General features: G+C 44.1%; 1 long non-coding RNA gene across 2 annotated transcripts; it reads left to right on the top strand.

Moving 5' to 3' along the window:
* Window positions 1–798: 798 nt before the first annotated feature.
* On the top strand, window positions 799–12,106 carry LOC133382182 (uncharacterized). Of its 2 annotated transcripts, none has more exons than XR_009761831.1 (5): window positions 799–1,362; window positions 5,230–5,463; window positions 7,067–7,175; window positions 8,857–8,978; window positions 11,269–12,106. It is a non-coding gene; the product is annotated as an uncharacterized LOC133382182 (long non-coding RNA). The 2 variants fall into 2 exon arrangements; XR_009761832.1 differs by lacking the exon at window positions 799–1,362 and adding an exon at window positions 2,546–2,632.
* The last annotated feature ends 11,610 nt before the right edge of the window (window positions 12,107–23,716 follow it).

Raw genomic sequence — 23,716 nt, 5'->3', positions numbered from 1 at the left:
TCCAAGTTGGCGAGCATAGAATCATAGAATAGTAGAGTTGGAAGGGGCCTATAAGGCCATCAAGTCCAACCCTCTTTGACATCCCAAAGTGCAAGGCGGCTTACTCTGCACCAGGACAGCCCCCCCCCAAAAAATCTGGAGGTTGCAAGAAAACCAGGCAATGGAAGCAATGGAGTTTGGGCTCTGTTTTGCATGACATTGGATTGGAGTTGATTGCACGGAGAAGCCCTCAGGTTCTTAAAAGGGGTGGAGCCTTGGAGTTTATTCCCCCCTTCCTCCGTCCCCGCTTTCCTCACCTTCTTTGCGAAGGAAACTGACCAGGCCGGAACAGGGAGGTGCAACGACCAGAGACTCAGAAAAGCGGTGGAAGACATGCAGTCTTCCGGTCCTCATTCGGAGGCTGGAACTGGTTTCATTGCCGTCATACCTCTTTCATCCCCCCTCCTTGTGTTTCTTTGGACCGGCACCCTTCCGCATTGCTGCTCTCGTTTGGGAACCGGAAGTGTTTCAGAGTCTAAGGACCACCCTACCCCTTTGGCCCATTAACCGTTAGAGTTCCATTCCACCTTTTCCTCCACCTCTCACATTCGTCACTCAATTGGAGAGCAAATCTAGCTGGAGGGAGTACGAAGTAGCCAGCCTGTGAGGCGGCAGGGCGGGCGCTGACGGAAGAGGGCAGTCGCTGCGCTTGCTCCTGATCTCTCTCTCTCTCTCTCCTCCTTGGCTGCGCCTGCTGCTTCCCGTCGGCAGTGCCTAGGGCGGGGGGGGGCGGCTTGTGGTGTCACCCCCGTCTCGTGGTGTCACCCGGTGTGGCCCGCACCTGCTGCACCGCCCTAGTGACGCCCCTGCACCCACCCTTGGGCACTGAGGGCATTGCAATTTTCTTTGTTTAAGTAGAAATTGTCAGGGGTGTTCCCTTGGCCGTTGCTGCCTCTCTTTTTTTTGAGCCTTATGTGATTGGCTCACAGTGGCCAGACTTAGGAAGATAGAAAAATGTATTGTACTGAGCCAGACCCACTGGTGCATCTATACTGAGCAGCATCAGCTCTCCAGGGTTTCATGCAGGGGTCTCTCCGAGCTCAACCTGGAGATGCCAGGGGTTGAATGTGACACATTCTGCATGCAGAACAGCTCAGCTATGGCTCATTCCTCATATCTCCCTCCAAATCGCACAATGATCACTCCCAGCTTCATGTAGATGTAAAATAGTATTTGAGATAGTATAATGCCCTGTGGCATGTCATAAGCCTCCAAGGGCCAGGGGTTCAAGAAACTCTTAGCCATCGCTACCTTCTCGAATCTCTGGCATCTCTTGTTGGGCACCAAGCACAACTTTTTTTTTTTTTAACAAGCTTATGTGAGGTAAGGACTCCATGTTCATTGGAAAGGTTTTTTTAAAAAATCCAATAGCTCCCACCCATGTAACTTTGTGCATGTACATATGCAACAAAAACAACAACACTCAGACAGACTCACCAAGGATAGTCTTCTGACAGTGAAATGGCAAGCAGAGAGGAGGGGAGGAAGAATGGTTGTAGCAGCAGATGCATTGTGAGCTGTGCTCATGAGGAAGTCCAGGGTCCATTTGTAACAAACCATCCTCTCTTCTTGCACTTAAAAGCCAATCCTCAAAAAAACTCAGATATGAGGGGAAAGGTATGAACACCATGGATTCTCCCCCATTAATTAGAAATTGTCATTAAAATAATACATTTAAGATGTTTGAACTGTCTACACAAAAACGCAAAGAATATTATGCATTGCACCCTGTTTATTGGATAGATTTTTTAAAATAAAAAATGAGCAGCTCTGGCTCACACACCATAATACAGTAGGGCCCCACTAATACGGCAGGTTAGGGACCAGGCCCCCGCCGTAAAGTGGAAATTGCCATAAAGTGGGGCCCCATAGACTATAATGGGCCACGTCATGAAAAAATGATGCGAAAACATCGCAAAATGTCGCAAAACGTCAAAATTGGCTTTAAAATGGGGAATTTCCCCTGCTTGAAAGCCACCGCATCAGCGGAATGCCGTAATGCGGAACGCCGTAAAGCAGGGCCCTACTGTACATTCTTTGTTCTGTTGATCAAACTTTGATAATTTGTGGGGGATTCCTAGTTGCAGAATGTTCCAGATGAAATTGGATTCTATACTAGAACGGAATGTCAAACCACATTGATCCATTGAGGGCCACCTTACAGAATACTAGCGGGAATCTCTTTCTAGAAATGATGATACCTTGATTCAGTTTCAGCAACAACCCTGAGAGGTACCTTGACAATGAGGGGAAATAATTGGACAAAACTCAAGCTCAGGTTTTAATATCTGAGGAGGGAGAGTTCAACCCAGATGTTTAATTATTTTGAAAAGGATGTTGGAATTGAACTTTGGGACCTTACCCAAACAGGGACCACTCACTAAGACTATACCTTTTACTCTCGACACTCTGTCTTTCCTAAAACCGCTTCCTTCTTCAGCAATCCTCACTCAACCGGAATCTAAACCTGATTGCCCCAAATGAGTAAAACATAAGAGGACCACAACAGATCATTTGGATGCAGATAGATGTGGTTTATTGTAGGAGGAAGAGGAGTGCACAAAATCATTTCTACGTCGAGCAGCTTCAACAGGTGAACAATACATTTTGTGCAGAAGATTGAAATGACAGATGAATGATGAGTAAAATGAGACAAGGCATAGGTACACAGAGAAAAACATCTTCTCAGCAAACTGGAAGCACCATAAACCATGCAGACCTGAGGAATATTCAGAGATCCATCAAAGAATGATAAATGAATTTGGGATCCCTTGAATTTTGGTGAATGTGTTCAGGTTGCCTTGAAAGAAAGAAAGAAAAAAGCTCCATATCTAAGAGAATTGGAAGGAAACCTGAAAGGAACCTTGAGGAGGCAGATGTAGGTATGAGTGTCAGAGGTGATGAGCAATCATAGATCCAGTCTGCTCTTGTTTGTCTGGATGGGGAGGCTCAACATTTCTGGCATCAAAACCCTTACAATCATCACCTGTGAATCCATTTTGTGCAATTCGAGTGCCATTTTGTACCATTCCTGTGACGATCATGTTCCCATTCTATGAAGGGGCCAGCTCATCCTGCACACGTCACAGGACCTGTCACCAGAGGAGATGTGAGCTTCTTCTGGGATTTAAAAGTAATGAGTTTGGTTGTATCAGTGGCAGGAAATGAATTTCAGATAAAGGACGAGGAAAGCTATGGCCTGAGAACCCTCCATATCTCTGGGCAAGGTTGTTTCTCAGGAGGAATGGGTATGTGCCAACTTCCAAAATTGATATGGGGACTCCATCAGACAGGGGAGGATGCCGGTGTGGTGTGTAGATAGGAGAATTAGATTAAGGAATAGGAATGGGCCATGGCCGTGGCAGTAACGGGAGCACTTCCATCTCTCCGCAGTTAATAGATGACATTCTATTCCAGAAAGAATCTGGGGGGAGAAGGAGTGGAATCATTTAGGCTGGTGAATGTTGCTGTGCACTTGAATACTAGTTTACTTATTTAAGCAGGTAAAGAGCATAGGTAAATGTACTCAAGCCTAGCCATCTGGAGGACCCCAAATCTATGTTCCTTCTGGAATACAAATGAAAGAACCCAAACAGGAGGTGCTCTTGCCCCACTTCTAACAACTCCTCTTTTTTTGAAGAAGAGAAACAGTTTCTGCAAATACACCACTCTTTTACCATCAAAGATTTTCCTTTGCTTGTTGTTTGGAAGATGTAAAAGGGACCGCCTGCACCCACATAAGAGAAACTTGCATATCACTTGCAATTTCTCCTAGACTGACAGTGAAATCCTATCTATGCCTACTCAGAAGCAAACCCCATTGAGTTCAATGGAGCCAATGTGTCCAGAGAATAAATTCAATAGTTCTCCCTTTTAGTCAATGCTGCTGCATCTGTTGGCATCTCTATCACTGTTATAGAAAAGTCCAACAGGCTGCGACCCTCAATGTTGAAATGTTTTGCAACTGGTTGCTCCACTTTTTTTGTTAAGATTGCCGATTTGTGGTTTCTGAAGCGTGAGCTTGGGCCAGTTGTGGTTTTTCCTACCTATTGGATATGACATCCTGGTCTTTTGGATTCGATGAGATAAATTATATTGCAGGACCTGCAGGTGATGTTCTGTTTGATGTAATAGGTCCTGCCTGTCCTAGTGCTTGTAAAAGTAGCTGTCTCCCTGAGGTACACACAGGTGATACAGCGTTTGGAGTGACATGGATGAGACCCAGGATTGGTGACAGGTGGCTTAAGCACAGCTCTCACTGACAGTCTGCATAAATTAGGAGGCTAGCAAAATGCTACAACAGGAGGCCTGCTGATGGCTCTAGCAAGATGTTCAGAGTTTGCCAGCAATGGGTAGCTCTCCCTGAGCTGAACAAATGGCACACTGAATTCAGGTTCACAGGCACTACATCTGTGGAAACAGATGTTGGCTGTTTAGTTTTAACGGATGGCATTGAACACAGTGAAGCTTGATCCACATAGGGTAGGAGTCCTAGTGAACTAGAGGTTGTTTTCAGATCCACTTAGGACAGAGGTAGGTGACCTGGGCTGTTTAGATGATGTTGAACCCCAGTTCTCATGATTCTCAACTATCATGCATGGCCAATGGTCAGGGATGATGGGAATTATACCCAGCAACATCAGGAGTACCAAGGATTCCTCTCCCACTTTAGGATTTTCTAGCACTCATTCTGCACAAGCCACATGCTTCACATGTGTGGGAAAAACAGAGCATATTGGGGGTGATGGGGGTGTATGGAGGGAAGAGTGGGAGTTCCACTGCACAAGTGGAAGTTGTTCTGATCATGCAACGGCTCTGTTGGATTCAGCCCTCTGATGCTTTGGATAACCATGTTTTGAGTGCTTTCCCTTTTACGTTAGTAGCAGATTGAGAAAGTTACTCTTTTATCACTGGTGTTATGCTTTTGTAGGAAATGTTATAAAAGAAGCACAGGCCTCTTTCTCTTTTCTCTGACAAATGTGTGAACAAATGTGAGTTGTGCACCAAATTTGATGAACCACGGTCAGTTTTCCAAATGGCCAATTTAAGAGGCACAAGATAAGTGAGGATTAGGGGTCTCATGTGTTGAACAGCCTGTCCTTTTGTGCCTTTTTCATTTTCTGTTCCATTAAAAAAAAATTACACGTCACTTGAAACTACAGGATTTGTTTCTCTCCTCTGTCCTTCTAGGCCAGGAATTACCTCAATCCAGAAGATCTACTTAAAGGGGAAACCGAAGAAAGTTTGGGCAAAGTGCAGAAAACTTTTAATATTTTCAATTATTTCAAGCAGACCTTTGAAGAAAGAAGAGAAAATCTCAGCACTTACTTTCAGCCAGGCCTAGAGACAAAGGAGTGGGATTTTCCTTCTATAATGGTTTTTGCACAATTTGATACTTTTCTGGAGAGGCTCCATGTGGTAGATGTAAGTACTAGACCATCAGATACTACAGATATTAACCTCCGCAGAGAACCATGTATTTAATGTAACAAATAACTTTCTGGAACTCATTCCCCCTGTAAGCATGTTTTCTTGACTCCTTGCTTCAAGGGGCGAGGGGTTCTGGATGCCTGGGACAGCTAGTGTGGTATCTAGAGCATTTCGCTTGAGAAGACGTGGGTTCACCTCCCCACTCAACAATGAAACTCAGGGCATGACTGAGCAAGCCCATCGCTTCTCGGTCTTTTCAACCTTGCGGGATTGTTGTGAGCACAAAATGGGATAAACCCTATATACGCTACCCTGAACCATTTGAAGAAAAGTCAGATACAAATATGGTATCTTAATAATACTGTTGTTTAAAGTATGATTGAATTTTGCAGCCAAGGTGGCCCTGAATTCTCAGGCATTTGCCTCACAAGTGCAGATTTCTGCCCCAGGAGGCTGGCAACAGCTGCCAGGATTTCTGAGCAAGAGCTAACAGTGACTCACTTAATGTATAGGCTTCCCTATCCTTCATATTATCTTCTAGTGTTAGTGAAGATCACACTAATAAGATGGGAGTAGATACATATTAAAAGATTCTGAGGTCAGCAGTTTGATGCAGTTTGCATTTACAGAGCATGCCCCCACACTTAATCAGAATCTTCATAGCTCTTACATTTGCATCTTGTTCTACAGCTTGTACTTTGGCTGTTGATTTTTTAAGACATAAACCTAATCCCCAGGCCCAGATTCTCTTGTTTGAAGTTTGCTATGGAATTTGCCCTTTCTCCAATGGAGTGAGAAATTAAAAAAGAAAAGTAGTGTTAGCCATGTAGCAACCTCTTCAATACTGTATTTAACTATGAACTTTTATATACATGTGTACAGTATCGACACTTCCTCTGTCTGGAGAATTGCTACTGAATTGTGTAAAGAGGCAATAGTGGTATAGCTCATGAGTTTTGTGGCATTAAGGACAGGATATAACACTTAGATGCAGGGATGGGTGAGCAGAAGTCCTTCACCTAATTTTCACCAATTCCTCCCTGTCCCAGCATCCCCTCTCACTACATTCCAGGTCTTTCCTTAGAGTCCCCTGAGGCTTGGGGGGTGCACAAGGGGCTGTGGTAGTGAGGAAGGGCATGGAAAGCCCCATTACATGAGCAGACTTTCATCCCCATAGTGTAACAGTTTTCCGCTGCGTCATCTGAATTCACTGGCACCCTATTTACAAAATCTAATAATTCTTAAATATAGAAGAGCTTTTCCTAGAGCAGCCTTTCCCAACTAGTAGGCCGCCAGAGGTTGTTGGACCACAACTCCCATCAGCCTCAGCCAACATTGCCAATGGTCAGGAAAAATGGGAATTGTGGTCCAACAAAATCTGGTGGCCCACTAGTTGGGAAACACTGTCCCAGAGCAAAACTGAATATACTACCATCAGCCATATTAAAAGGGCATTTTAAAAGAATTCCACTGCAAAATTGTGTATGCCTATGTGGAGATGGAAGTGTTGAAATAGTAGCCCATGTAATGCTATTCTGCTCTTCCTATAAAGATTTGAGAAGTGAGCTGATTACTCCATTGTTTTTATCTTTCCCAGGGCCTTCAGCTAACTTGTATGTGTGTTTTCGTGTTGCAGACCAAGAGCAGAGGTGTCAGAAATGCCTGCAAAATTTTTAGCAGGTGCCATTAGAATGACATCTACAATGGTACCTTGAGTTTTAATCTGATATAGGTGTTTTGGTTTTTTAGTTGATGGTTTTTGGATATATCAGTGGCTTGTGGCTAATGCAAATAAAGGATTTGAACTTGGTGTCTCTTGTTCCGGGGTAGCAGAGGCACTGGCATTAGCTGGCATTAAAGCAAAGAAACCATGGGGTTTATCCAATTCGCCACATGGCATATTGGAGGGAAGGTGGGGACGTACAGGAGATTATTGCAGAAGTCATCCTAGATACAGGATGGCATGGGGTTCCTGTAACTTTTCAATTAGCGTGAGGGGGGAAATCGGGGAAATTGGAAGCCTTCTCTTCCTTTATTTTTGAGAGTCATTTTGATCCAAAATGTTTCGAGCAGAGACAAAGGGAAAGCACCAGACTAAGGGGAACAGGATTAGGGTTCAGTTTCACAGACAAGGTATCAGTGGAATTTCAGAAGAAGGGTGTGCTTGATGATATCAGCTATGAAATACATTGACTCAGAATAAGATTAAGGAGAAGCCTGAACATGTAGCAGATGTAGGTCTTTCCTAGGGAACAACTTTGGAAGGCAGCTTTAGGAGACAGCTGTTACGCCGTCTTTGTTTTGGTTTTGGAGGTGTTGCAAGAATCCAACTTTCCTCAAATGCTATTCAATGTCTCCATGAAGCCCGTTTGTTTCTCTTTTGATATGTTGTAAATATTGCTGCATTTGTAGAGAAAAGCATACTACAGAGTAAGGAAAAGCAAAAAGGAACCATCTGCTCTAAGCTTCGTCATGATTAATATAAAATAAAAAATAATATTATAGCTCTGATAGAAATTAAGTAATTCTGTGGATAATGTATAGGAGGCTAAATATTTGCAAATACCAGAGAGCCATACAGCAATAACAAGTGCAATAAATAAGCAAAATGAAAAGAATTTCCCAAAAGCAATCAGGTGCTGCCCATGAGTGAACTGATCCTTCCTAGGAAGCCTGTAGATATAACAAAGTGTTTTTTTCTTTCCAATGAATTGTGTATCTGTCAGACTTCAATGGACAACCAGTTCCTCAAGGCAGTTGCCTCTGCTTAGGGCTGAACAAATGGCACACTGAATTCAGGTTCACAGGCACTACATCTGTGGAAACAGATGTTGGCTGTTTAGTTTTAACGGATGGCATTGAACACAGTGAAGCTTGATCCACATAGGGTAGGAGTCCTAGTGAACTAGAGGTTGTTTTCAGATCCACTTAGGACAGAGGTAGGTGACCTGGGCTGTTTAGATGATGTTGAACCCCAGTTCTCATGATTCTCAACTATCATGCATGGCCAATGGTCAGGGATGATGGGAATTATACCCAGCAACATCAGGAGTACCAAGGATTCCTCTCCCACTTTAGGATTTTCTAGCACTCATTCTGCACAAGCCAGAGTTGGCATATTAAGGTCTTCCTAGATGCACATTTTCTTTTTATGTAACTATACAGCTAAAGTGCTTTGGAATGTCATTCAGCATCTTGAAATGGTACACCAACAATGGCATATCTTCAAAGAAAAGAATGTCACATTTTCCAATTAAAATAGTCACATTTAGGTTATTAATTACAGCAGACAGGTTGATGCAGTATCTTGTCCCAATCTCATCATGGGCTGGATTTAATGTGTGCTTTTAAGATTTTAATACCTTCATTATCTGAATGTTTGCCCAGAACAGTGCTGACTCAATATTTGGAAGTCGGGGAACAGTATAAATGCTCTCACCATTTCAGTCATTTCCACCAGTGTCTTTTGGCTTCCCGCAATTTCTGGGGCTCACGTTTTCCTGCTGTTGGTAAGTTATCTTAAAAAAAAATCCTTTCTAAGGAGAGAGTGTGAAGGCACTCTGGCGTATATTTGCTTGGGATTTTGGTATTTGAAACTGAATTTGGGAAGCGGCAAATGAGAAAACTAGGTTATTTTCAGTTTCTTCTCATAAACTTGGTGTGACTAGCCGAGAAAATGGAAGAATATGATGATCACTGGAACAGTGTGAAAAGTTTGTTTTAGCCGGGGTGTTTGACCTGATCCAGTGGCATCAATTTCATTATTAGCAATGGGCATCCCTACTTAGATCAAGCTCCATTCAACTCAATGAGGTTTGCTTCTGAGTAGGCATAGGTAGTCTAGAAATATTTGCAGGTGATATGCAAGCTTCCCTTATGCAGGCACAGGGCGGTCCAGTCTGCATCTTCCAAACAACAAGCAAAGGAAAATCTTTGATGGTAAAAGGGTGGTGTATTAGGAGTCTGTTTCTGCTCTACAAAAAAAAAAGGAGTTCCTGGTAGTGGGGCAAGAGCAACTCCTGTTTGGGATCTTTTGTTTGTGTTTCAGAAGGAAGACAGAGTTAGGGTCCTCCAGCTGGCTAGGCTTGCCTACCTTTACCTGTGCTCTACCGAACTTCCTTCCATTGGAAACTGATATACTCAGGGAAGCTGACCTGCCCCTCCTTCCTTTGTCTTCTTCTTCAACTGTCAGAGCAGAGAGGAGACATCTTTGACTTTGCTCTCTCTCCTGAGCCATGAGGGCAATACCCAAGTTTGGGCATTGCACCTCCAACTTAGTTATTTAGTTAGAACTAGGTATGCTTTTCCTATCTACTCTATATTTCTATAAATAAAGCAGCTTTTCTTATTGTGCTAAGTCTTAAGTCTGAGTGGTCTAAATGCAGGGTAAAAGTCTGCTACTTACGTAACTACACATACGGGCACAGATGCAGCTCAGACCACTGAGGATCTCTGCATATATATACATATTTCCATCACAGAGTCAACCAAAAATACAGGAGGCATTTTGAAAGGAACTTGTCATGAAGAGGCAGCCCTAATCTCTCTGCAAAAGCAAGACATGCTTTGAGAACCTTGTCTCAGTGCTCTTTAGGGATTAGGGTTTTCTGACAAAACGGAGTCCTTTGATCTCTTCCTCCCCTTCCAATATTAAGCAGGAGGCTTTTTACACTGCCTCAAGATGCAATTTGAATCCCATTCACCCCTGGAGTAAGCCCCATTGAGTTTAATGTAGGGACGGTTAGCATGGCAACTTTAGTCACCGTGTTCTTGGTGCTATAATGAACACCATATGGGATTCACATTATTAGCCACAGTGGATGAAGACACAGCCAATGGTTCTGCAAAAAGTCATTTCTGACTCGGCTTCCAGAGAATAGTGTTTTCCAGAGCAGGCGTCAGAGGGGAGGGAACTGGCCAAAGGGTAGGTGGAAGGAAGAAAACCAGAGGGAAAAAAGTGATTTAGCAAGCATGCCCAAGATGAATGGAAAGAGGAGGAGTAGAAATCACCATTGGAGCATGTGTGTTGTGAGGCAGGTTAGTGCTGCATCCCCCCCCCCCCCGTGCCATAGGAAATGAAAATGTAAGAATATGATTACTGTGGGAACAGTGTGATGGATTTGTTTTATCCTGAGTATATGACATAATCCAGGGGCAAGAAGTTCATGATGAGGGGTAGGCATCAGTTCTGTGCACTTCGTCCACTGTGAAAACAGAGACTCTTCTGCTTTACCAATATACCTCCTTGCTGTCCCAACACCCCCTATTCAGTGAACGCCAAAGAGCTCACTCCTCCTTTATAATCTTGCCTTCCCTCTTACTGCTGTCCATTCTGCACAACATAGGGAGCAGACCTTTAGTGTCGTGACACCGACCCTTTGGAATTCTCTTCCCTTAAATATTAGACAGGTGCCATCTCTGTTACCTTTCCGGTGCCTACTGAAGACTTTCCTCTTTCAAAAAGGCTTTTACATAGACACGTTATCCCAGTTTGCGTCTGTGTTGGAATTGCTTTTTAAGATGTTTTGAAAGCTAGTGGGGTTTTTTTAAAAAAAAAAGCTGTTTGGATTTAATGTGTTTTTAAAGATGTTTTGTTAAAACAAAACTGTTTCAAAGTTTTGTTTGCTTGATATTAAAATGTTTTAAAGTGCATTTAGTGTTTTGGTTTGCTGCCCTGGGTCCTTTCTGGGAGGAAGAACAGGATATGAATTTAATCAATAAACAATAAATAAGCTAACTAGTATTCAAGTGCACAGAAATATTCACCTGCCTCAATGATTCCACTCCCTTTCCTCTCAGATTCTTTCTGGACTGGAACGTCATCTATCAACCTCAGAGAGATGGACATGCTCCCGTCACAGCCATGGTCACAGCCCTATCGTTTTCAACCTCATGTAGTTCATTATCATCACTACACAACATTCCCACGTCCTCCCCTGTCTGTTGGAGTCCCCATATCAATTTTGGATGTGGCATTCCTCCTGAGCAAAAACCCTGACCAGAGGTATGGAGGGTTCTCAGCCCCTAGCTTTCCTCGTCATTTTTCTGAAATTCATTTGCCAGCGCTAATGCAACCAAACATTTCTTTACAATCCCGGTACAAGCTCACATCTCCTCTGGTGACAGGCCCTGTGCTGCATGCAGGATGAGCTGGCCCCTTCATTGAATGGGAACATGATCATCACAGGAATGGAACAAAATGGCACTCGAATTGCACAAAATGTATTCACAGCAAATGATTGTATGGGTCAGACAAACGAGCAGACTGGATCCATGATTGCTCATCACCTCTGACACTCATACCTACACCTGCCTGCTCAAAGCTTCATTTAGGTTTCCCTCCAATTCTCTTAGATATGGAGCTTTTTTCTTCCTTTCTTTCAAGGCAACCTGAAGGCGCTTTGTCCAAAATTCAAGGGATTCCAAATTCACTGCTCATTCTTTGGTGCATCTCTGAATATCCCTGAGGTCTGCAAGATTTATGATGCTTCCACTTTCCTGAGAAGCTGTCATTCTCTGTGTACTTATGCCTTGTCTCATTTTACTCCTCATTCATCTGTCATTTCACTCTTCTGCACAAAATGTATTGTTCACCTTTCTGAAGCTGCTCAACATGGAAAGGCTTCCCTGCACTCCTCTCCCCCCTATAATAAACCTCATCTATCTGCATCAAAATTATCTGTTGTGGTCCTCTTATGTTTTAGCAGAGCTTGGAAGTAAATAGTTACAAATAACGAGTTACTTGTAATTTATTACTTTTTTGAATAACGAGATGGTAACGTCATTACATTTTGCTGGTAATAGAACGACTAGTAACTTCATTACTTTTGAGCTGTAACATTTCCAGAGTTACTTTTGGGCGTTACTTGGGGGGGAACAGGGGAAGTCTTCTGCTTCTCTAATTTGTGGATAAAAGCTTGTGCTTCAAATTGAGATTCTGTGCAGCATCGCTCTTCCCTCGTGCTCTATGGATGCTTAGGAGGCGACGAGGGAGGAGGTGGAGAGCAAAACGGGTGGAGAAAACAATTGTTTAAAAATGGACAGGAGTGGAGGGAGAAAAGAGCTGGAGGGCAAGGAGGCAGCAGAAAAATAGACATGAAGAACTGGCTGTGGAGATGAGAGACGACGATGATGACGTGTGTGTGTGTGTTTGTGTGGTGAGCAAAGCTCAAGATGGCTTCTACAATTTGATTTCAAGTGAATTACCTTTCATAAAAGTTTTTTTGTTTTTAGGTTGGGCTTGATGCACAAGAGATAACCATCCCAGAATGTAGCATTTGCTGAGTGTTTCTTGACCCCATTTCCCTTGGAGGCTTATGGGGTGCCACAGGGCACTATACTGCCTCAAACACTATTTTACATCTATAGGAAGCTGGGAGATATCATTAGGAGATTTGGAGGAAGATATGAGGAATGAGCCATAGCTCAGTAGAAAAGCATGCAGAAAGTGCCATGTGCAACCCCTGGCATCTCCAGGTTGGGCTGGGAGAGACCCCTGCATGAATCCCTGGAGAGCCGCTGCTGCTCAGTATAGATGCACCAATGTGTCTGGCTCAGTATAAGACATTTTTCTATCTTCCTAAGTCTGGCCACTGTGAGCCAATCACATAAAGCTAAAAAAAAAAAAAAACAGCCAGGGCCAAGAGAAACATGCCCAACAATTCCTACTTATATATATATATATATATATATATATATATATATATATATATAGGTATATACATATATAGCAAAGCCCTCACTGCCCAAGGGTGACAGTGGGTCCATAAGTGACCGTGGAGGCCAATTCTGGATCCACACAGCCTCCCACAGTGGGGACATAGGTTTCCAGATGGCAGATGGTTGCAATGAGGATTTGTTTGATGTGCATTCCACTAAGAACATAAGAAGAGCCTGCTGGATCGGGCCAGTGGCCCATCTAGTCCAGCATCCTGTTCTCACAGTGGCCAACCAGGTGCCTGGGGGAAGCCCGCAAGCAGGACCCGAGTGCAAGAACACTCTCCCCTCCTGAGGCTTCCGGCAACTGGTTTTCAGAAGCATGCTGCCTCTGACTAGGGTGGCAGAGCACAGCCATCATGGCTAGTAGCCATCGATAGCCCTGTCCTCCATGAATTTGTCTAATCTTCTTTTAAAGCCATCCAAGCTGGTGTCCATTACTGCATCTTGTGGGAGCAAATTCCATAGTTTAACTATGCGCTGAGTAAAGAAGTACTTCCTTTTGTCTGTCCTGAATCTTCCAACATTCAGCTTCTTTGAATGTCCACGAGTTCTAGTATTATGAGAGAGGGAGAAGAACTTTTCTCTATCCACTTTCTCAATGCCATGCATAATTTTATACACTTCTATCATGTCTCCTCTGACCCGCCTTTTCTCTAAACTAAAAAGCCTCAAATGCTGCAACCTTTCCTCGTAAGGGAGTCGCTCCATCCCCTTGATCATTCTGGTTGCCCTCTTCTGAATCTTTTCCAACTGTATAATATCCTTTTTGAGATGAGGCGACCAGAACTGTACACAGTATTCCAAATGCGGCCACACCATAGATTTATACAACGGCATTATGATATCGGCTGTTTTATTTTCAATACCTTTCCTAATTATCCCTAGCATGGAATTTGCCTTTTTCACAGCTGCCGCACACTGGGTCGACATTTTCATCGTGCTGTCCACTACAACCCCGAGGTCTCTCTCCTGGTCGGTCACCGCCAGTTCAGACCCCATGAGCGTATATGTAAAATTAAGATTTTTTGCTCCAATATGCATAATTTTACACTTGTTTATATTGAATTGCATTTGCTATTTTTCCGCCCATTCACTCAGTTTGGAGAGGTCTTTTTGGAGCTCTTCGCAATCCCTTTTTGTTTTAACAACCCTGAACAATTTAGTGTCGTCAGCAAACTTGGCCACTTCACTGCTCACTCCTAATTCTAGGTCATTAATGAACAAGTTGAAAAGTACAGGTCCCAATACCGATCCTTGAGGGACTCCACTTTCTACAGCCCTCCATTGGGAGAACTGTCCGTTTATTCCTACTCTCTGCTTTCTGCTTCTTAACCAATTCCTTATCCACAAGAGGACCTCTCCTCTTATTCCATGACTGCTAAGCTTCCTCAGAAGTCTTTGGTGAGGTACCTTGTCAAACGCTTTTTGAAAGTCTAAGTACACTATGTCCACTGGATCACCTCTATCTATATGCTTGTTGACACGCTCAAAGAATTCTAATAGGTTACTGAGACAGGACTTTCCCTTGCAGAAGCCATGCTGGCTCTGCTTCAGCAGGCTTGTTCTTCTATGTGCTTAGTTAATCTAGCTTTAATAATACTTTCTACCAGTTTTCCAGGGACAGAAGTTAAGCTAACTGGCCTGTAATTTCCGGGATCCCCTCTGGATCCCTTTTTGAAGATTGGCGTTACATTTGCCACTTTCCAGTCCTCAGGCACGGAGGAGGACCCGAGGGACAAGTTACATATTTTAGTTAGCAGATCAGCAATTTCACATTTGAGTTCTTTGAGAACTCTCGGGTGGATGTCATCCGGGCCTGGTGATTTGTCAGTTTTTATATTGTCCATTAAGCCTAGAACTTCCTCTCTCGTCACCACTATTTGTCTCAGTTCCTCAGAATCCCTTCCTGCAAATGTTAGTTCAGGTTCAGGGATCTGCCCTATATCTTCCACTGTGAAGACAGATGCAAAGAATTCATTTAGCTTCTCTGCAATCTCCTTATCGTTCTTTAGTACACCTTTGACTCCCTTATCATCCAAGGGTCCAATCGCCTCCCTAGATGGTCTCCTGCTTTGAATGTATTTATAGAATTTTTTGTTGTTGGTTTTTATGTTCTTAGCAATGTGCTCCTCAAATTCTTTTTTAGCATCCCTTATTCCCACCGTCGGAATCTCTTTTGTAGAGAGATGCGTATTATTCTGCTGATTCTTAGAGGACAGGAAGGTCATCTGCAAATGAAATTGAAAATATTTGAAACCCGGTTCAAAGATTCACCGGTCAAGGATTCAGTGGTTTTGATGTTGTAGCTGCCAGGATACATGAAGGAATTAAAAAACAAGGTGCTGGTGTTGGTGTACAAAGCCCTACACAGCTTGAGACCAGGTTACTTGAGACCATTTAGATGAACTGGAATTCTCCCCATCCCGTGACAAAAAAACATGGACAAATGCAAACTGATTGTCTGTATGCAAAATACTGAGTTTCTGTTAACCAGGGGTGTCACTAGGGCAGTGCGGCAGGTGTGGGCCGCACCGGGTGACACCCCGAGACGGGGGTGACACCCCGAGCCCCCCCCCCCCCCGTGGCCACCGTCAAACAACAGCCGGCGAGGCAAAGTCCTCCTCGCCAGATCCAAAGAGGCCACCCTGCCGCCCCCGGGGAGATTCTGGCCAGAGCTGGAAATGAACGGTCGCGTGCTCGCCAGGCCAGCGTGGAGCACCAAAGGCCCGCGGTACCTTGGAGGGAGGGGCTGTCCATGGAGAGGGAAGTGACCTCTCCAAGGTGGAAACCGGAGGCGCGGCCGTGAAGATGAGAGCCCCTGGTGGCTCCCTGCCTTCCCCTCCCCACATCTCCTCGCCTAAGGGACGCTCTTGTCACTCCACACAGCAGCCCTCCCTCCCTCTATTTGCTCTGCCCCTGCCGCCTTGTGCCCCCAGAAAGGGGCTCTCCTCCACCCCGCACCCTTTTTACCGCCTCCACGACAGCTCATCCCTGCTCGAATGAAAGGCCTCACTCTCTCGCAGGGGCGGCTCCACCCTTGCGGCGCCCAGCCTGAGCAAACAAAACCTTGCAGAGGCCCAGTCGGGGGAGAAGAGGCAGCTGCCAGAGGGCGGGGTCGCCGCCAGGCTCCTCCACGTCTCTCACGCTCGGGCTGAGGCCAGGCTTATTACCAACTGCCGCGGGGCGGGGAGCTAATCTGGAGCAGGGATGAGCTGTCGTGGAGGGGGTAAAAAGGGTGCGGGGTGGAGGAGAGTCCCTTTCTGGGGGCACAAGGTGGCAGGGACAGTGGCGTCACTAGGGTTTGTGTCACCTGGTGCAGTAACTCCTTGGTGAGCCCCCAAATGTCCTGCTGAGCGTGCACGCGCGTGCACAACGCCAGCCACCCATGCCCCTGGGAGGGCGTGCGCCGGAGGGGCACCCAGCTGGAGAAGCAGGCCTGGGAATGCCGGTGCGCCTCCCTCGCCCACCTGCCATTGCATCTACCTGAGCCAAAGGCAACAGCTGCTTCTTCCTCCTCCTCCGCTTTTCAAACGGGACTCTGGATCTGTCCAGGCTCTGCTGTTTCTGCGGGAGGAGTTGGCAGCCACAATGCAGTGTCCGAAGGGTCCCGGCCACCATCTTCGGCACCACGCCCCTATCCGTGCTGGGGAACCGGCCAAGTTGGGGGTGCCCAGTTCTGCTGCTTCTTTTCTGAATGGCCAAGCTGTCGCTCACGAATCCTCGTGGCAGAATCCCTTCTGCCGCCCATAAGCAGCAGGCCCCCAACGCAGGCGTCCCCCTCGTTCAATTTTCTCTCCCAGTGTTAACATAGGGCGAGTATAACATTTTATGTGTAGTGATGGTGCTGTGGTTGCTCTTTCAGAAACCGAAGGCAGGATCTTATACTATGATCAGCATGTATGTGGTGATGGAATTCAGAGGAGTGATGTTCAGGAGTTCTGGTGTTATGAGAGCGGGAGAAAAACGTTTCTCTATCCACTTTCTCAATGAAGTTTGCTCCTCATGAAGCAGTTCAAAATACTTTCCTTAGGTCTATACTTGCAGTTCCCACTTGTGTCCCTAGTTTTATTCTAAGATTGGAAACGGGATTATTGTTTATAGGAGCCCGTGTTTGGTGCCTTAGATTTAATACATGGCTCAAGCTAATATTCAATCCAGTAGGATTGACTCCCCACATCCTCCAGGATAAATGTCGTTCAACATGGGAAATGATGATCACTGATAAAATAGTAAAAATGGGATTTTCAATTTCTTTAATTTTATCAATGGGTTTTGTAAAAGCTAAAGAGCATATTTTTCAAAGAGTTAAAGATACAGATTTCCAGCAACATTTGATGCTGGTTAAAAAGCATATGTACAATAATAAATCTCAATATGCTATGCCATATTTAGCTAATTTATCTCTGCCCAAATACCGTAAGGCGTTTACGTTGGCAAGATTAAATTGCTTACCATCCGCGATTCTAGAAGGCAGATATAAAAAAATACCCTATTCCGACAGAAAATGTCCCTGTGGGGATGGCGAGATAGAGTCAATAACGCACGTCCTACTTCATTGTCAATTTTATAGAGAAGCTAGAGCTCGGTTGATTAGCCCTCTAATCACTCATCTCCCTGGAAGAAACGAAGCTTTTTATGTTAAATATCTCCTTGCTGACCAAGTAGTACATATAACCGATTCTGTTGCAAAATATTGTGCTGCAATTATTAGTACCAGAAAAATTTTAACTACATCTTTTTAAGGTTTTAAGCTTTCCCGATCTGTATTGTATTTTAATTTTTTGTATACTGTATGCACTGTGTTCAATGTTTTACTGTTTTTGGTCTGTGACCGCAATAAATTCAACTCAACTCAACTCTCAACTCAACTTTCTCAATGGACAACCAGTGTCCTGTGTATTGCGGCTACTGCGAGATTACAGTGTGTTGCCCGCCGAACACACTAGCACTTCCCAGAACGTCTCCCATCCCGCCGCAGTGTTTCTGCAAGAAGGAGTATGCGTGCGCGCCGCTGCCAACAACAAGGACGTAGGCAAAGTCCTCGTTCCCAGGCAGAGCTGAAGCTCGCCCCCTACCCACGGGCCTCTCAGGAAAGGCGGAGAGGCGTCCTCCGTTCCCAAGCAACAGCGGCTCGGCCCCAAACACTTGACTGGTGGAAGTGCCCAGCAGACAGCATGGGTGGCGAAGAGCAGGAGCACGACGAAGAGAGCGCCCCCGAGTCGGACCCCCGAGCTCGCCTGCTTAGTGAGCGGGTGACCCGCAGCCTACGGGTGGATCGGGAGCGCTGGGCGCGTTGCGCGGGGAGTCCTGAAGCGCGGCCGCTGCTGAGAGCCTTTCTCGACGGTGACCCGGCGAAGCGGCTCTTGGTTGTCACTCTGGGCGCAGGAGGCCAGTTGACGCTGGCCGACGGGCTCGCTCTGGCTCCTGCCGCCGGTCGCTCTGGCAAGGGGGTCTTCCTGCTGCGCCTCACTCCTGGGCCGCTGCGCTCTCCGCCCGCTCCTGGGCACCTGCTATGTGGGGACCTATCCGCCGCATCCCTGGAGCACCTCGCCACCCTCGTGGAGAAGGTAGGGCTGCTCAAAGGGCCGGGACTCTCTTGGCAGGTTTTAATTTGAATCAGATGTTAGTTATGGGATAAGGGGGTTGACATCCCCCCCCCGCGGTCCATGTAACAGCTGTATGTTCAGCAGGTGAGTACAGCTTCTCTTGGTGATGACTCCACTTTTTTTCCGCCTGTCAACTAACTGCTAAACTTAGAACCGTTTAATGCTAAAATAGGCTTCTAAGTAGCTTACAAATTATTAAAAACAGTTACACAAAAATTAAAATGTAAACATCCATAATTAAAATACTCAATAAAACAATCCAGTTAAAACAACACAACATTTAAAATAGGAGATCTCGGGTCACCGTTAATAAATATTGTGTGCTTACCTTTGGCAGTAATGTGGTGACTGGTGGCACAACAATAATGAAAATAAACTTAATACTTTAAGAGGAGGTGATTCTCTTTTGTTATTCAGAAAGTTGCTGAGGAACAGGAATGCAAAACCCAAACCAACAAAGATCCCGCACCCATCCAGACTTGTCTGTGAATGGGAGGGGTCATAACTCTGCAACAGAGCACATCTTTTGCATGGATCCCTGGGACCTCCAGATTTCTGATACCAGGTAGTGGAAAAGACCTCTGCTTGAGCCTGGAGAGCTACTGCTAGTCAGAATGACAATACTGGGTTTAGATGGACCATTAGTTTGACTCAGTGCAAGGCAGCTTTTCATGTTTGTGTATGTGTACACAGCCTCTGTGCCTGTCCTTCTAATGGCAAATGAACTTTATTTGTCTCAAACCACAAAGAGCACTGAACACCATCTTGCTTCTGTGTGGTGCAAATTGTGGCCATGTATCATATGGAAAACAGAGCTTGGAAGACAGAGCAGAGCTATGAGGGTTTCCTTTCTTCCTAAGCTTGAAAACAGAATTTGCAACTCTGTGGTCTACCCTTCTGTATGCTACTGACATGAATATTCCTCAGACTACTTGAACTAGCCCACTTGTAAACTGAGGCTGGACATACATTTGCAGTTGAACTGGTTTCAGCGTCTCCAGATCTGTTTTCTGAAAGCGGGAGCACATAATGTTAGTCAAACTCCACCCCTTTTTACTCCAACACCTGGGACATTGGAGATCCAGTGCATTTTACCTTGAAGTTGGCTTCACAGAGACTTCAGAGCTGATTAGTCATCAACCCTGTTGCCACTCCAGGTGTGTTCAATAGAAACACCATGCTGTAGGCTCAGGCAGAGACAATGACTGACCCAATGCTTTGCTTTGCTGTGGCCAGTCCTAAAAGATCTGACATCAGCAGTGGGAAAGGGAGATGTGTCCAGCCATGTGCAAATATGTTTCCAGCTGCAGTCAGACAAAACAGCTGCTTTTGAAATAATTAGGGTGCACATGGTCTTGGTTTAAATTGTTGCAGCAACAAGAGATTTGTCAATTTAATCAGCTTTAAAGAGCTTCTGGGTGAGTTATAACTCTTCTCTGTTATTCACGAAATTAACAGCTTATCTCTGTCTCTATTGCAAAAAGCTGTCCTGGAAGTGCATTCTAAAGATATACACAGGAGAGGGATTTCTATTCCGAGGAACATTATATTGTCTGGGACTATTCTCTTTTTGGTCTATTTTATTTTGACGAATCTGCTTCTTCACGACGCCGCTAACTGTTTTGATGCTGGGAACTAAATTTGTTTTGTATTCTTGAACATAGAGAGATAAGGCAGGCTGTTCTGTTTATACTATGATGTCATCAAGCCTGGAATATTAACCCAATTGTTGCTGAAATAAGAAGTGGTTCTTCTTTATTTTTGTTTTGCTTTGTTTTCGTGGTTTTAAAAAAATGGCAATCAAGAAAGTGGCTGAGAATCTGGAAGTAATTATGTTTCAGAAAATAATGGATGAGATTGAGATAACGAAACAAACCCTGCGACAGGGCAGTAAGGAGCTGAAAATTGAACTGAGCAAAATGACGCAGGAGCTTAAAGAAATAGGGGATCCTGTGAGAGAGGAGAATGAGATCAGAGATGAGAAAAGAAAAAATAAAGGGAAGATACAAGCCCTGGAGATTGGAACAAATGTGGAATTGGAAAAAGTTCTGGAGTTTATGGATATTAGAAATAAAATCTACTGTTTGGAATTTAACGTTATCTCTGAAGAAATTAATGAAGATATTAGAGATAAAGTTATCAATGGCTTGGATAATCTTCTGGACTGGAATGACGTGATGGAGCTTGATATAGAGAAAATCTATGGAACTAACAGCAGCCATGTGACAATGGAAAAATTCTCAAGAGATGAACCAGTGCATTTTGTAAAAAAGAAGAACAGAGATATGACTTTACAACAATATTTCAGCAACTTATTCAGAATTGATGGCAAGAAAATATTTGGGAGAGAGGAAATTCCCATCAGACTCTTATTATATGACTATGGCTATGACAGCAAGATTATTATGGAATACTGATAATGGAAGATTGGACACTGAAATTACTGGACTTAACAGGACTATTGAAGATGGAAGATGGAATTAATAGGGATAATGGAATAATGGCTATTGAAATTATTGGACCTAACAGATTTTGATGAGATGGATTAATCGATATGTTTATTTGGACTATGGTTATGACAATAAGATTATTATTATTATTAACGAGATGGATTAATCGACATGTTTATTTGGAGAAAAATTGATAGATATATTTCTTAAAGAATTGAAACCTCTCTTTGACTTTTTGTGGAAAGAATAAAGTAATGTTTATGAGATTTGATGATTAATTAAGATAACTACTGGAGGAAAGTGATTTTATAATATAATTTAAGAGACAGGATTGTTATATATTGTAGACCTATAACTGATTTGATCTGTGACAAATGGGAAGTCAACATTTTATTTTTTTGTTTAATCATTTTTGTTTTGTTTTGTTTTTTGTCTTTGAATGTTTTATGATTTTGTTTTGTATGTTTTATGAAAATTAGAATAAAAATTATTGTAAAAAAAAAAAAAAGATGGGAATTGTGGTCCAACAACGTCTGGAGGCACACTGGTTGGGAAAGGCTGGTCTAGGCGTTGACCCCCAAGACAGAAACTGAATAGCCCCTTTTTCCTCCAGCTTCTGCTTCCCAAGTACCCACTCAAGGGGTAGAAGCACACTCACTGTTCTGCTGGTTCTGGTGTGTCTCCACCTCTCTCTTCTGAACATGGGGGCACATTATGCTACTTACTGTAAAACCTGGTGGGAGCAGCTTGAGTGAGTTTTTAAAAAAATTCAAAGAGATTTCCCAACTGAGCGGCAGATCAACACGTCCCCCTTCCAGATGTGTCTAATGGAATTCTTTGCTCTGGCGACTAGTGTGTTTACAGCCAAGGTTTCTTCTCTTATTCCCATCCTCTGCTCCGTCCTGCTCCTACTGGGGCAGGTTTCTTTCTCTTAGGAAGAGGGTGGGGGGGACACAGTGGTGAGAGCTTCACATTCTCCCAGGAGGAAGCAGCTCCCAACTGGTGTTTGGGTGTGTTTTGCCCCTACTCTTCTCAGGGTTTGAGAAAAGCAAATGTGTACATTCAGGGTAGCCAATGTGATGCTCTCCAGATGTTGTTGGATTCCAACACTCATCAGTCCCACCCAGCATGGCCAACAGACAAGGATGATGGGAGTTGTAGTTCAGGAACATCTGGAGGTCATCATGTTGGCTACTCCTGGTATACATACTGATTTTCCTTACTGTATAGGTTTATAAACCATCTTTTTTAAAAACTATTTCCTAGAGCAGTGTCTCTGTTTCTATCCCTATTTGTGGCTGGGGTTTCCAGTGTAGCACCTGCAAATGCAATAGTGCCATGAAGACTTCCTCTGCCACTCCCCTGGAGTCTTTAACATGAGGTGGCAAGGTGGTTATTTCCTCCCCTCCTCCCAAAAAGTACATACAGCTGAAGAAGGAAGTTCAAAGAATGATGCTGTTTCCCACTTCCTCTTTCAACTCTATGTGCTTTTCAGGGCTCAGATCAAAACCTGAACAGAAAGTGGAGTGAATGAAAAGGTAAGAGGAGAAAGGGAAGTGATCTGGGAGACTGGGGGGAGGAAAATGGAGTGGCAGGCAGAAGTGTGTGTGTGTGTGTATGACAGACAGAGAGAAGGCATGTACGCAATTATACACATACACACACATCAGCTTCATGGGTTCTCTTGAAATTCTCTAATTTGTTCATGGGTTTTCCTCCCTCTTCCACCATCAAATTGCAGATTACATCTTTCTCCATTGACTGAACTATAGAATCCATGGGTCAGATGCTTTCTAGTGCTGCCATGACAAAACAAAAAACCAAAAATGAATCTGAGGTAGGAACCTTACGGGTTTTCATAAATTTTTCAGTGGATCCCCTCAAAAGCACCATGAAATCATAGGTCACCTTCTGTTTCCATATATGTGTTCTGTGATTTGTTGGTGGTTTTGTTGTCACCCTAAGTAAAAAATCATGAGGATCCATGCCTTGGATGCCTTGTGGTGGTGACAAGCACCAGATATGTGAATTTAGCTGTGCTAACTACCAATGTCAGCTTTAATTTTATGGTAGTTTTTTGTGGAACCCATGTAAATCATGGAAAATCAACCAGATCTGTTTCATTTCTACTAGATCCAACTTTTCCCCAGACCCCACTGAAAAGTAAAGACTATATGTGTGTGTGTGTGTGCGTGCACATGCAGGTGTACACACATGTACATGCTGTCTCTCTCTTTGTATTTGTGGGGAGGAGAGAGAGAAGCAACCAGAGGGAGACTGATGCCCATGGGTCATCTTCATTTTATTAACTTTTGAGTCTTTTGCTGACTGCTTTAAATCTGAGTTCTGCCCTTGATGTTTGTGTTTTCTACTTCATACACCCTCTGGATCATACTTGTATTCTTCTGGTATTAATATTGATTTGGAAACTGTTCTGTTGCAAGTTAAAATTAACTTGCTTGTTTTAAATCT

Source organism: Rhineura floridana, chromosome 3, assembly GCF_030035675.1.
Source record: "Rhineura floridana isolate rRhiFlo1 chromosome 3, rRhiFlo1.hap2, whole genome shotgun sequence".
In the NCBI taxonomy this organism is placed as follows: domain Eukaryota; kingdom Metazoa; phylum Chordata; class Lepidosauria; order Squamata; family Rhineuridae; genus Rhineura; species Rhineura floridana.
This window is presented reverse-complemented; position numbering and strand designations above follow the sequence as displayed.